Here is a 15124-nt window from a genome sequence, read left to right as displayed (position 1 = left end):
CTGCATGTGGCTATTTAAATTTAAATTAATATTAAATTAAAAATTCAGTTTCTTAGCCTCACTTTAGTTGTTCAATAGCCATACGTGTCTAGTGGCTATGGTATTGGACAATGCAGACTTACAGAAAATTTCCATCAATACAGAAAGTTTTGTTGGATAGCCCTGGTAACCAATAAGAGAGACTAGAGAAAAAGGTTTGGGTGGGGAACTTTTCAGGTAAATAATACACGAAGACATGACTCTTCATGTTGCAAGGCCCTACATACAGAATGGATTTTTAAAAAGACATACCTTGGCACGTGAAATTTCAGGGAACCAAGGATAAAGGGAATATGCTAAAGTTCTGAGGGAGAATAAAGTCTAGAATTATGTTTCCACTCAAACTACCAATTAAATTTGAACACAGGTAAAGAGATCTGGGACACTCAAAAGACTCAGAAAGTTAACTTCATGCATAGCCTTTCTTAGGAAGTTGCTCAAGGACATGCTCTAGTAAAACAAAGAAACCAAGAATGATGAAAACATGAGATTCAGGAAACAGTGATTCCAAGGGTCCAACCCATAAAAGCAACAAAAGAAGTCCTGAGAAGACAGTAATAAAGGAGGCCTCGATCAACCCATTCAGAGTGGAACAGGACAAAGCACTCCAGGAGGAAAACCTCTGGGGAAAAAAAAAAGGAAATTGCTGGTTTGTGCACTGTCATTGAGAGTTTAGTAATCCTATATATGCGTATTAGTTTTCTAGGGCTGCTGTAACAAATTGCCACAAACTGGGTGGATTAAAACAACAGTAATTCATTCTCTCACAGGTCTAGAGGCCGGAAGTCCAAAATCAAGGTGTTGTCAGGTTTGTGCTCCCTCTGGAGGCTCCAGGGGGAGCACCCAATCTTTGCCTCTTCCAGCTTCTGGGCTTGGCTTATGGCCACATCACTTCCAGTCTCTACCTCTGTCTTCCTGTATATCTGTGTCTCTTCCTCTTCTGTCTCTTATAAGGATACTTGTCATTGGATTTAGGGCCCACCTGGGTAATTCCAGATCCGTAACTTAATTACATCTGCAAAGAAGCTTTTTTCAAACAAGGTAATATTCACGGATTCTAGGGGTTAGGACATGGACATGTATTTGTGGGGAACACCATTCAACCTACTGCATAACAGTATCTGTTAGAATGGAAAAAAGTATTCTTTTAATTTTGATAGTAGAAATAGTCTACATTAAATGGCACAATGAACCCATTGAGAAGGAAATGTAATCATAGCATACTGTTTGGTTCATAATCAATAATAGCTATGTTGTTAATAATGTAAATGGTGTGTCATAACATAAAAAGTTGGTATGTATCAACTTTTAGAATGCACTTATAAAACAGTTGCTACTGAACCGCCTACGAATGTCCTTAGATTTGATACTGTAATGCATCGCAGAGGTGGGAAGAGAAGCCGATGAGAAAGAGAACGAAGAGACGAAGAGCTGCAGTTTGTGCTTCTCTCACAAACTAAACAGCAAGACATCCTGTCTGGCAGATAAATAAGTGGGGTTTCAGTATGTTACCTGAAGTTTCACAGGAGTTCAGTAGAACTGGCAACTAAGTGAGGAGGAGGAGAGACGGATGACAGTTCAGTCCTCATAGCAAGAAGCCAGAGGACATTGTATACAGTTGTCAAACCATGAAAACCAGTAAGGGGCCATTGGAACCAGTTAAGTAAAGCACACTGCATTTTTGAGAGCATTTTTTTAATACTAGTTTAGGAGCTTGGCTAGATCCCCAGGGGCTTTTTAGTCACACATTTTCCATGATTAGCAGTATGTTCTGATAATCACACATTTGTCTTCCATGAGTGGTTCAAAGTTTTAAAATAGGTATACTGTCATTTTCTGAAAATGAAGTTCTGTAGCAATATTTTTATTATATTTTCTTTTCCAGTAAGTGAGATCAAATGAGTGATCCTGAAAATTATGCTTATGGTGGACTTAAGTAAAAAGGATTTATGCAATCAAATTTACAGATTGTTTTTTATTGATCACAACTTTCATGCTAGGGATCAATTTTAATCTACTTGGCATCTTTAATTGCTTATCCACTTAAAAAATTAACTCTGGTAGATGGAAGAACCCTTTCTAATGTGAATTGTTTTTGCTGTTAGTGAAAATATGGTATTATGTTATATGGTATAGTCAGAAAAAAAAAAGGATTGCTGAATAGGCCATTATCCCTTTGTAAAAAAGGAAGAATAAAGAAAAGAAAAGCCCTCCCCTTCAGCAGAGTTTTGTTCAGCACATCTTTTAACACTTCCAGGGTCTCGATCCTTTCTGCTCTAGTGAAGCATAACCATTCATTCATTCCACAAGCTTCTAAGTACCACCAGTGTACCAAGTACTGGAGATAGATACAAGTATGAATATGCTATTAAGAAATATAGTCCCATTAGCAATGTTTGACTTCTTTGTTGATATGTTCTATACTGGTGCCTGGCTTTATTCTGTTCCTTCCAAACCAATACAAGTTGGAGGCGAAGGAGGACACATTGTGAGTGTGGCACTGAGGGCTTGCTCCCAGGTCTGTTGAGCTGAAAAAGATTGAATTAGGCCTCAACTTGCACATATGACAAAGTTTAATATCTTTTCTTCAGTTCTTAAAACATGGAGAAACTAGAAAAATACCCATTACCGGGTTTCTTTCTACTCATCTCTTCCAGCAAGGCAGTATTTTTCACTGATCGGTTGAATATGCTCATCGAAGTACTCCCAGTGACCTTTAGTGCTTTTCTTAATTTTATGCCCTTATCCTTTTTTACTCTCAAGACAGACTTCACGGGTTCCATATGGCATCTCCATTCCCCAGCCTGCCACCAACCATCTATATTCTCCTGTATCTCTCAGGTCTCCCGAGTGCACTTTCCCTTCTGTCTCTAACCCTCCCTCCCACTTGTCTAAGTTATTGTACCAACTGTTAGCACTCTTTTTATCCACACATTTAATGATTCTTTTTCTGCTCTTCTTTATTCCTTTTGCCTATAAACATTCCCAGATATTTACGCTTATGAAGCTAACACTGGGCCCTCTATCATCTCCATTTTCCTCACTTGAGTATTTGTTTATATATTCACTATGTACACTTTTGCTGGGAGGCAGTATAGTAGAATGGAATTCCAGTTCCATTGCCAACTGTGTAAACTTGGACAAGCTAAACTTCCTCCTGTGTAAAATGGGAGTAATGATACTACATATTTCATTCATGGTGGTGTGAAAAGTTCACGGTATGTGGCATGACATGCAACGTTATGTATCCATTCTAGAAAAGGCCGCACAGTAGAACTTTACTGCTTGCCCAGTACAAGTTGGAGGTGAAGGAGGACACATTGTGGGCATGGTAGTCGGGGCTTGGTTCCAGGTCTTTTGAGCCGAAAGGGATTGAATGTAAGGGATTGAATGTAAGTGATTGGGTACTTGGGAGATTACTGAGGGAGCTGGAGGCACTGACTCTGAGTTAGCTCCAAGAATGACCTAGAAAACAGCCTCTGAAGTAGCCCACCACTGAAGAAGAGGAGGAGTCATGGGTACTGCTGACTTAAGGAGCACACCTTAGCTGAGTCCAGGGTTCAGGTGCTTACTGCCGCTGCACGTCCTTGCAACGTGCAGGAATCTTGTGGCCTTAGGATACTCGATCTGGCTGCTCCTACCAGGCTGGGGACTGGACACACAATAGCCAAAGCAACAGGAGGGTGTCTCTGCCCCTCTTCCATCTTCCAGATCTCACGTGAATGCATCTCGTTGACAAACCTATGTCAGTTGCCTCAATGCCTTACCTGTATGGGGCTTGGGAATGCCATTTTAAACTTCTTCAGCCTCTGCAGGATAGGAGGGCACCCTAGAAAAAAGCTGGAAGGGTTTGGGGTGCCAGCCCTCCTTACCTACCCCAGGGGGCATCTAAAGGCTTCTTAGAGGAGGAGGAGGACCTTGCCTTGGTCTTTAGGGGTGAATGGGATTTGGATCAACAGGACACATTCATTCTAGGTTGGCTCTGCTTAGTCCATCCCATTTCTCTGCATGTCATCGGGTGATCAAGTCCTCCTTCCTCTTCTAGCTTCTCATCTGGGCCCCAAAGCTCATCTTCAGAAAAGGCTCTCCCTCTTGGCCTCTTAACTCTGGAACCCGCACTTTCATTCTCAACCCTTCTGCTGAGGTACTTCCTCTGTAAAGTGCCACGGAGACCTTCCTTCCAGCTCTGGACCAAATCCAAGCTTCTCTTTGTTTTTAAAGTTGCTTCATATAGGCACCGGAGATCTATCACTTCCTGCATTGCTTCCTCTGCAAACAGCCCAGCTCTTCCTTTCATCTCAGGCTCAACCAGTAATGACTCTTTCATGTGCCTGCTCGCTATTGCTCTGTGTCCTCATTGAAACGTCGTCATCACATGCGCCCGGACTGTTCTTTCCTTGCAGGCCCGCCAAACAGCCTTTGCAGCTCCTCAGACCCCTCTCCTGGGACAAGCCCCAGTGTTCTTTATATCACAATCAGTAGGAGTTACATTTGATTATGTATATTTTTTCAGTTATATTTTAATGAATATTTTCATGTCAAATACAAATAAATTTGCATGGGATTCATTTGTCACTTAAAAAGTTAAAATTGGTGTTTGGCACACACTTTTAGTGTATTTGGAAAAAACAACCCACAGGCAACATAATAGAATGGAAATAGAGGTCTTAAGAACAAAAACAGACACCAAATGTTAAAGATCGAGAGGTAAAAAGCTCTTTCTGTCGTGTGTCCAGCCCCTCTTACGGGAAATCTCAACTCCTGGAACTCTAAGCACATGAGAAAAATAAAGAGTGGTGGGGGGTGGGAAGAGATTAAAAGGTTCATTCATTGGAAAAAGTTCTTATATCAATAGTTGTAAAAGGTGACTATATATTTTAAATATTGCCTTAAAAGAACCAAAATTCATCTAGGCTTGACAAGACTCATTTCAAGAGGTGTGAAGTGTAATGCAAAATCATGTTTTTTGATCAATTTCCCATCATCACTCTTATGTTAAAATCATAGTCCATGAAATGGAAGTTGATGGAGTTCTTTTATTTTCCTACTATTTCCATATATATGTATTTTTATGCCAACTCCTTGTACCATAAAAACAACAACAACAACAAAAAAAACAAACACAAACTCCCCCTTTCTGGGTATTTCCACCCTCCGTTGTTTGGAGAGAATGCCCCTCACTTCACGGTCCCTGCCTCTTGTCTCCACTGCCCTCGGAGGGGATGGCAGAACACCAGATTTCTCCTTCTGCCTTTGTTCTTTAAGGCAATGTCTCATCAGCGGCTGTCTGTTATCCTTGAAATAGTTCTGATTCCCAGTTTGCCACTTGATCTCTAGTTGCCACATTCCCCAGAGCTGTGCTCCGGCATCACAGGTGTGTCGGACAGCGGCCTGTGCAGGACAGCCAGGATCACCGATCTGTGCTCTCCGTTACGCTGGTTCTGCCCACTCACTTCCCTAAAAGGCCGCTCTTATAGCGCCATCAACACGTGAGTGTAACCATTCGGCCACCATCCCTTCACTGATTTAAATTTGGCCTCTTGAAGAGGAGGAAAGTGTGCTGTCCTTAATTGATTTAATTTGTGCTAACTTCATGGTTAGGAAGGTTCCCCATGTGTCTTCGTTCTGCTTGCTGTGTCTGTACCTCTCACTTGGGTTTTGCCTTTGGTTCTGGCTCATAAAGCCCCCTGCTGGAGAACGTCTCCACGTAGCATGGGCAAAAGGAGGCCTACAAGAAGCAGAAGTTCTGTGTGAGTAGCAGAGGTGTCAGATTTGGCCTTGACCTTGCCAGCTGGCATCCTAGAACATGGCAGGGAAGCCTGGTGAGGAGGGCAGAGGATAAGCAGTCAGTGGGCTTGCATCAGTAAGTTATGGTTCTTGTGGTTGTACTGTAAGATTTTTCTCCCCACCTGTGCTGCCAAGGAGCCTACAGGGTTAGTGGCCTGTTAATGAGTTTCTGACACCCCGATTTTTGCCCCTGTTGTTTTCTGTTGAGAATTGATATTTTAGTACTAATTCTCTTCATTGTCTTCCATCTTCCTAGTTGGTTCCAGCAAGCACGGCACTGTCCTTTGTTTCTCTTGATGTCATAGAGTTAGATACACAGAGAACCTCTGAGGACAACAAATTGAGTTTTGTCCTCTGAATGGGAGGGAGAAATAGCTCAGTAAGCTTGGTCTACATAGTTCAAATGCAGAGAAATATTTATCTAGGTAATGCAAACACAAAAACCCAGTTGGGTCTGATTTACACAAGCGACCCTGGCTCTGTACATCTGGTGGTAGGAGACCTACAAAGTAAATGACACAGTATGCGCCTTGCTCTGAAGCACAGTCGTGCATACATGGACACACGCCATCTTCCTGCCCCATGTGGAAGTGGAGAAAGAAGGTGAGCGCACACATTTAAGCTGGTAAATGGACTGTTAGTCTTGTCATGACCGTGTTCACACATACACGCATTTGCAAGTCAAGTACTTGAAAGCATTCAACGAGTCTTCTTGAATCTTTGAAGTAAGTTAACAAATTAGTATTTCTGTTTTTCATGGAAATTATCATTTATGGTGAAAAGGTATCCATAATGATTGATCTGATCGTTCCTTATATGGAAGGAGATAGTAGGGGGTCCCAGGCATAGGCAAGTGCAGAGGGGAGAAAAGATGGTATGTCAGCAAACTGCAAGTAACTCCGTATTAACAGATGAATATTACCTCCTAGATCGTCCATCGATCCAGTAAATATTTACCTAGTTCTCACTCTCTGCCTGGCATTGTGCATCATTATTCAGATAGATAGGAAATGTAGTTTGGGTTGGATTGGGCTTAATTTGATTACTATTTCATCATTTCTAAAATACACATTTTAACACTTCTGAAATTGGCATGTTTACTTTTGATCAGTGGGGTCTTAGATTAGATAAAAGAGCTATTGGTTATTATTGTATTTGGCAGTGCTTAAAAAAAATTTTCATAGAACCCCAGGCTCACGGGTCAAGGAAACCTGAGTGGTAATGCCCTGCTATCACACAGGGAAGACCAAGGAGTGATACAGTAACTTTTACTTGGTTGTTTTCATTTGTTTTAAACTTTATTCTGAGTTAAATGTTACTTTTATTGATAGTTTTTTAAAAAGTACTTACCTTTCTTTTTAAATCATTATGCTGCTATGATTAAACACAGACAGATCTTGTCCTTCAACTTTCTGAGCATTTTATGGGCATGGGTAATTGGCCTACATAACCATATTTTTGAAATATCTGAGAAGTAAAATTCATAGTAAGGATTATCTAGGTACTGCATCTACATCCACATCCATATCTGTATACCCCCAAACAAATTGTTGATGGATTGTTTTGGGAGGGCATGTGTTTATGTACTGGTGGCCATCACATGCATTAAGCCCATCACAAAGAAGACCACTGAAGTTGACATAGCATTAAAACAAAATAAATGTAAAATTACTCCAAAATCAAAATTTTATTAACAAAAGTCCCATAGGTCAGATGGATATGGTTTGTGAAGTCTATGCTTTAGTCATTGGGTGATGGACCTTCCTCACCACATAGTACATATAAGAAAGGTATATCCTCAGTAATTTACATTCCGTGTATGTGGCCTGACAGTCGCTCGATGGTGGACGTGGGAAGCTGAGGACAGCTGGCTTCAGCTCTCTCTTCTCATCAGGGGGGCTGCCTGCCTGTTCCCGTGCTTACAGTAGGACCTTACGCCCAGGGGTCAGTTTCCCCTCTTCGTCCCCTCCTCCTTCCAACTCTTCCCCCACCTCGTCTTCCCCTCCTCTTTCTATCCCCTTCTCTTCCCTTCATTTTAAAGAATACATTTTCATTCTTCTCTCTTCTGCTTATAGCCTAGATTTTCTTCCTTAAAACATATTAGTTTTAGGATAATCACTAACTATTTTGTATGAAAAAACGGCAACAAGTCTTCAGTCTATTCAGACGAAATATTTGAAATATTTGAAGTTCTTTAAACAAATGCTTAGGACATTAACGAGGTACCCAGGAGGTGACAGGGTGAACATTTGGGTTAGAGAACTACTGAGACTTAGTTAAAACTGTAACATCGAGATCTCTGCTACAGCAAAATACGAAACATGAGATTTGGGGAGCAGGATTTTGCAGAGGTGACAAAGGCCGAAACTCAGTCATTATTTTTCGGTGAGTGTGACAGTGACGGTTGTAGCAGGAGATGCCAGTTAAGTGAATGAATGAATGAATGAATGTCTTAGCAGTTTAAGTCAACTCACTTTTATAAGTCTGAGCAGTGGTTCAACAAAACCACGGAAACACAGTTGTTTTCTCTGTTCTTCCTAATCCTCACGCGCCCTACTGTGCACAAAAGGCAGATGGCGAGAGTGAGGAAGTTAAGGCAGATCTGCCGAAGGAAAAATTCTACTGGACGCAGTGTCCAGCAGGCCCCTCACAATGCCCACCTTCCCAAGCTGATGTGAGAGCCGGGTGAGACGAAACGACCGGCACCCAGGTAGACCGTGTCGCAGTTCATAGTGCTTTATGCTGTGGAGTGAATGTGTGTTTTGTTTCACCCCATGTTATGTGGTGATCATGCCTCTCAGAGTGACAATTGGTTTATCTTTTTATACACTCTTGCTGGAGCACCCTTACGTCCCAGGCTGGCCCCGTCAAGGCCACAATGTCGCCTCCCACCCTTTAACTCATCATGCCACTCTGGTTTGTATTTCCCTGCTTTTCCTCCTCACTGGGCAGCCACCTGCAGAGCTACTTCTGATTCCTCAGCCTTCGGCTGCCTCTCTCAGGTAATCTAAAGCAGCGGTCCCCAACCTTTTTGGCACCAGAGACCATTGCTTCTATGAGAATCTAATGCCTGATGATCTGAGGTAGAGCAGAGGGCGGTGATGCCAGCGCTGGGGAGCGGCTGCAAATACAGGTGAAGCTTTGCTTACTCGCCTGCCACTCACCTCCTGCTGTGCGGCCCGGTTCCTAACAGGCCACAGAGTGGTACTGGTCCGGGCATTGGGGACCCCTGATCCAAAAGTCAAAAGCCACACAGCCCCAAGAAGTAGAAGTCTGTGAGTGGAATCTAAGACATGATGGACGGCAGATATTTGGGTGTTAGAGACTCAATCTAGTTCTACTCAAGTCCTTACATAGGTGGTAGAATTACTTGTGATTTTTAGAAATTCTGTTACTCCATATTTAATTCTTCTACAACATACAGGTCTTGTCTTTATAGAGAAGCTTGGATTTTGGAGTCTGACAGATGCCCGTTCAGTCCTCTCTCTGGTGCCTGTATGACCCTTAACAGCTGACTGGCCCTCTCCTCGCTTCAGGTGTTTTGTCTGTAAAAAAAGATGCCACCTCCCTGAAGGATTGTGAGGCTTGGAGATTATGTGTCAATGGGTGCTCTGTTAGAAGGTCTCCGTAAGGGGTACTCTTAGTATCATTGCCATGATGATGATTACGTTCACATGCGACATAGTTTAGATTGATAAATAGCTTACAGTGGGTTTGATTAAATCACAAAGAAGTGATAGATGCTGATGTGGAAATGAAAAGTCCAGGCAGGGAGTGACTGTTTTCAGCGTTTTTACAGCGTAGCATTTGATTCATGCCAAAGAATAGATGCGGCACACACGTAAGTCACGATGCATGGAAATAGTGGACACGGTGACATTTCCATCTGCTTTGCTCCCATCCTCTATACCTCTCCCTGCTCCTCCCTCTTGGAGGGCACCCCTCTGCACAACCCGTGTTTTGTACTGAGGATGAGCGTTTGCAAAACATGAGCCGATTGAGTTGCTATAAGCGTCCTGAGCCCAGCGGCTAAGTCTGACTGCATTTATTCTTTCATTTATTCACTCTTTTGACAAATACTTCGTGGGGTCCCTCTCATTTCCAGGTTGCCTCCCTCCTCTGTGTATGTCTTCCGCAGACTCCTCACCTGCTGCGTCCTGTCGGTTCCATGACTCGATGTTTTGTTCTTGGTGTTTCTGAAGTTACAATTGACATTGCTTTCTAATTTGTCGCAGTCGTTCTTGAGAGAAGTCCAGCCTCCCCCCAGGCCTGCAGACAAGGACTAAAAACCAACTCATCAAGATGGAATTTTCAGTCAGTATTAGGCCCACCACATTTACGATCTTCTAGAGGTAGTTACAGATTTTTGCCTCTGAGAAAGGCTGTGCTAGGTGCCTGCACAAATGCTCAGCCCCGATTACATCTTGATAAATGGCTAAATTACCTCTTAATTCAGTACAAGCAAAATACAATGGGAGTAAAAGAGAAGTGTTCAAACACCGCCGCTTCTTCAGGGGAAATTGAGTAAGTGCTCTTTCATGTCTGATTTTTTAAAAGTGGGTTTAATGACACTGTTGTGTGGCTAATGCTGTGGAAACACACACCCTCCCCTGAGTGTAGGCACATAATAACGGTATTTAAGCTTGCTCATGAAAAAGGGCCTTCCCTTTCCATTTCATGTCGTGTTTCCCATATGATTACTTGAACAACTCAACATAAAAATATTTTGGCTGCAGGTGTCACATGTGACACACTGGACCCTCTCTCTCCAGTGTGTAGGGACAAAAGCGGATTCTCTAAGACCTGCACTTTTAATGAACCGTCTTATTGTAGACACTCGGAATCTAATAGTGTGCCTTTTGGTGAAGTTGTTGAGAATTTTAATGCATTTTAGTTCTCATTCATCACGGCCTATGTGCTCCTAGCGGGAGGGCCTTTAGAAATAGGATTAACTTCTAGAGGAATGCATTAGCCATGCCACAGAAGTAGGCAATGTGCTAACTAGTCTGATAGATTGCTCCAACCTTCAAATCCTTCTGGCCACCCCCTCCCCGACTTTTTTTCCTTTATTGACAGCTTCTCATTGAATGGCTAGAAGCATTAGTGTATTTAGGAGTTAGATGTTTTGTATGATCCTAGGCTGATCTCATATTCCCTTTCTGAAATTAATTCGACACTGCTTTACATGTTAATCCGCAAAGGATTGATTTGGAGAAGGTCAGAGCGGTGCAGCCTCAGAAAATGGAAGAAAAGCTCCACTTAGAGCAGCTCATTTCAGTTCCCAGACCTAAGCCTAGCTGCCTTTTCATTGTGGCACTTAGACAGCTGTAGGCGGCTTGGACACCTCGCAGAATACATCAAACAGTGGGGTTTGATGTGGGCTGCAGGATCGTTGCACTAATTAAGTTTAGCTTGGTTAACCAATTGCAGTTTGCAAATTGAACAATTGCACTTTGAAAGCTTCGGACACAATAGAACACAGAATCTTCTTTTTAGGCATAAACATTCCTAATAATGGAGTAATACTTTTCGAAAGAAGCTTATACCAAATCCACACAATTTGGATGTCTCTAATGTAAAGTTCGTTTCACTGGAAACAAAATTCCAGTCTCCTTTATTCAGGGAATTGCATGATGTCAGAGACAAGAAGCCCCCCGTGCAGTGGGTGGGGAAGGGCGGAGGAGTGGGGTGGGGGAGAGCACTCCCCTGCAGGCCCTGAATAGGTGAGCTTGAGAACTAAGAGGTTTAAATTCTGCTTATTAAAAAAATGTTAATCTTGAACCATAGTCAAACAAATGTTGGAGAACTGATCACAACTGTGACACAAGGTAGGTAATGGTTTTTGGAAGATGAAAACACTGTAAACCCAGAAAATCAAATTAAGGTGAATGCAGGGTCATTTGGCGAAAAGACAGTTGTGTAGGGAAGGGCAGAGAAACCAATTATGTCCAGACTAAGCAAAAGCACAAAAGATAAGACCGGAGTAATTCCAAACGCGAGTGAAAAGGAAATCATCAGTGTATGTAATCCACCTTTACATTGAAGGATTGCACGTTAGTGGTTTTTTTTTAATGTTGAAAATAATATAGAATGTGATGCATCCTATTATCAAATGCGTAATTTTTCATTTTAATCTTAATCTTTATCAAATGCTAACTCTGCTCTGGAAAGTTCCTGTGACAGCCACAGTGTATTGCAGCCAAAGTTCCTCTGGATGGTTGCCAGGAAGGAGGAGAGCCTGCTTTAATGCTTGCTAATGGAAGTCTTACTGGGGACTGAGCAGTGGCAGCAGCTGACTTCTTTGATCCTTTTCTTAAGTAATTAGTATCATCATTAGGCCCTTTTTTAAAAGGCTACTAGTCATGGAAAAGGAAATCTTACCACCTGTCTCTCTCACACTGGTGAGTGTGAAGCAAGAAGCAGGGGGAGGGGGTCGCTTAGGTGACTACTAGTGGCCCGGCCCTCCTGCCTCTGGTGACACTAGTGCAGAACGTCAGAATGCAGTAATGTCTGACCCTCATCTGGGGTCAGCTGAGGTGCCTCACTCTAATGCTAGGTGTCCCTTCCATCAGTATAGTCTCTAGGGAAAGGAGCTTTGGGAGGTATTTCTTGCTGTTCTTGCTTGTGGGTGTGGCAAATGATAAAGCAAGTTGACTTATACCTCTCACCTTTTCTTTTTGGGACATGATCTCTCATGTGTTGGTGAGGTAGCTCTCCATCATGTGGACAAAATAATAATCTGTATCTGAAATTAGGTAGATAATCAGCTGGCTTCTGGAATATTGAATTCTAATGAGTCAGAAAACAGGCTATTTATAATAAAATTAGTTTACGTGTGTGCTTTTGGGATTTACTGGACTAGGCTTTTGCAAATACCAACCAGAGCTGTGTATCCCCACTTCCCAAAATAAAGAAATAAAAGATAACTCATTATCTATATCAGCATGTTTTTCTGGCCGCATCAATTCACATATAAAACTGTATGTCCTTGGACCCAGTTAGAGATTCGGCTTTATCACTAGAGAGGCTAAATGGGAGGAGGTAATCTAAGGTTCCATGGTTTCAGGGTAATATCTAGCAATTCAGAACTTCATGCAAAGTAGCAAAATAACAGTAACCACAACAATAGTAATGACTGCATCCTAGCAGAGGAGACTATTGAACTCTTCCTGGATAGTGTGCTGAGCACTCGCCACTTTTTCTTTATTTCATCCCTCACAGGAGCCCAGTGACAGATGCAGTCATATTTACTCCTTCTTACAGATGTGGAAAGTGAGGTTTACAAGTGGCTGTGTAACCTGGGGCACAGGTGGTGAGCACTGGAGCCAGGATTTAACACAGCAGTTTGACCATTGCACTTCATTAAAATTTGTTAAAATTAATTAAATTTTTAATTATAATTTTTTGCTTAAAACTCATTTTTTTAACTTAAAATGCATTTATTATTATGTATGGTAATGTTTTTTTCCCTCCTAGTCAGCAATTAGAAAGAAATTAGGGAGAGACCAAATCTTTGTATATAACCTTAACTGCTAGAAAAGCTTCACTAATCATTGGCCTCCTTCCTTACCAACCACGTATCCTCACCATTGCACGTTTCTCATCTTATCCAGCAGCGCTTCACACGACGCGGTCTTTGCACCAGCAGCCTCAGTGTCATTTGGGACAGGATTAGATGTGGAGGCTTCCAGGCCCCGCTGCCCTACCAAGGCAGAGTCCACATGTTAAATTAACGAGACCCCTGGGTGTTCTGTGTGCACGGTAAGGTTTGAGGAGCACCGCATGGTATTCTTCTAAAGCCCGCATTTTCTCCATACACCTTCCCTTTCCTTACGTCCACCTCCACTCCCTCTTATGGCTGCCTCTCTCTACTTCCTGGTCTGTCAGAAGAAAAGATGTTCATTTCTCTTTGGCAATATTACGAATGTTCTGCATAGCTTTGCCAGAGAAAATGCAGGACACCCTGTTAAATTTGAGTTTCAGATAAACAAGAGATAATTTTTAGTATAAGTACATTGCATGCAGTATTTGGGACATACTTGTGCTGTTAAATTATTTGTCGTTTATCTGAAATTCACATTTAACTGGGCATTCTATATTTTTATTTGTAAAATCTGGCTATCTTAGTTGGAAGAAAATGACCCTCTAGGGGAGAAAGTGATGGTATAAAAGGTAAGTAAGTAATTTTCGATGGGAAGCCTGGAGAGTCTTCCATTTACCTTGCTGCCTTTGGCCTGGCTAGTACTTGAGAGGGATGGGACTTGGGGTTTTGAATGGGATACCAGTGGCATCTTCCGCCTGACCCAGGTTGTGAGTGTGGGGTGTGTTTGGGGAGAAGGTGAAGACAGAGGGCATCAAGGGAAAACTATACCTTATTCTCTCTGAGCCTCCAAGGACAATCCAATAAATTAAGCCATACACTGGAAAAACCATACTGACCCAGAACTGGGGGACATTTTTCCACCAGGTGGCTTTAGGGGAGGGAGCTGGCAGAGTTGAACAGGAAAATTTGTAAGAAAAAATGTAGTATTTTCATTTCTACAGGGTTTGAGTTTGGGCTTATTATGTCATATTTAACTATTAAGTTTTCTTGTTTGATGAGGAACATGAAGCTCTCGCTAATTTACTTCATTAGGCGAAGGTGTTGCAGGTGTTTCAAAAATAGCTTGTGACCTATTTCGTATTGTTAGCTACTTCCAGATGATGGAGTTTGACTCAAATGCCCCAAAGCAACGAAACTTGGATTTGAGGTTTCAACATTGGCCATGACTCTTTGCTTTTCATGCCACTTAATAAGTTGTACGTACATATTCTAAGGGAAATTATGAGCCGCCTTATTCATTACACATTTTCCCAACTTGTAATTGTGTTGGCGTCAAATGTTGGCAGTATTTTAAAGAAATTGGCATATTACTTGATCATTGTAAATCTCCCAGTGCTTTTAACTGAAAATGGCATTGGAACCGTTTTTCTTAAAAATTTGCTTTCTTACATACATTATTGCTATTTGGGAAGTATGTGGAGTTGGTAGAATTCTTTCAGGACTCATTCGAAAAGCTCAACCTTTCAAGAACAGGTCTTCTTGCTATTGGCATACTGACCTGAAAAGCATAAAAATGAATGTCTTTGGACCTCAAGCATGAATGAGATTGTTACAGGAAATTATGTGGTGGAAGAACTGCAAGTTAGAATATTAAAACGTTGGTTGTTTGGCAATGTGTTTGCGTATCATGAAGTACATTGTACACAGGAATGCTGACTAAGTTTACAATCTGGTAAAGAGATATTCCTAGTAGCA

At 42.0% G+C, this 15124-nt stretch overlaps 1 protein-coding gene across 10 annotated transcripts in view; it reads left to right on the top strand.

Annotated features, from left to right (window-relative positions):
* HLCS (holocarboxylase synthetase) overlaps positions 1-15124 on the top strand; it is a 179753-nt gene that overhangs the window by 110997 nt on the left and 53632 nt on the right. The window lies entirely within an intron of this gene.

Source organism: Pteropus medius, unplaced genomic scaffold (genome assembly GCF_902729225.1).
Source record: "Pteropus medius unplaced genomic scaffold, Ma_sr-lr_union100, whole genome shotgun sequence".
In the NCBI taxonomy this organism is placed as follows: Eukaryota; Metazoa; Chordata; class Mammalia; order Chiroptera; family Pteropodidae; genus Pteropus; species Pteropus medius.
Note: the sequence above shows the minus strand (reverse complement) of the source record. Positions and strands in the feature narration are given on the sequence as shown.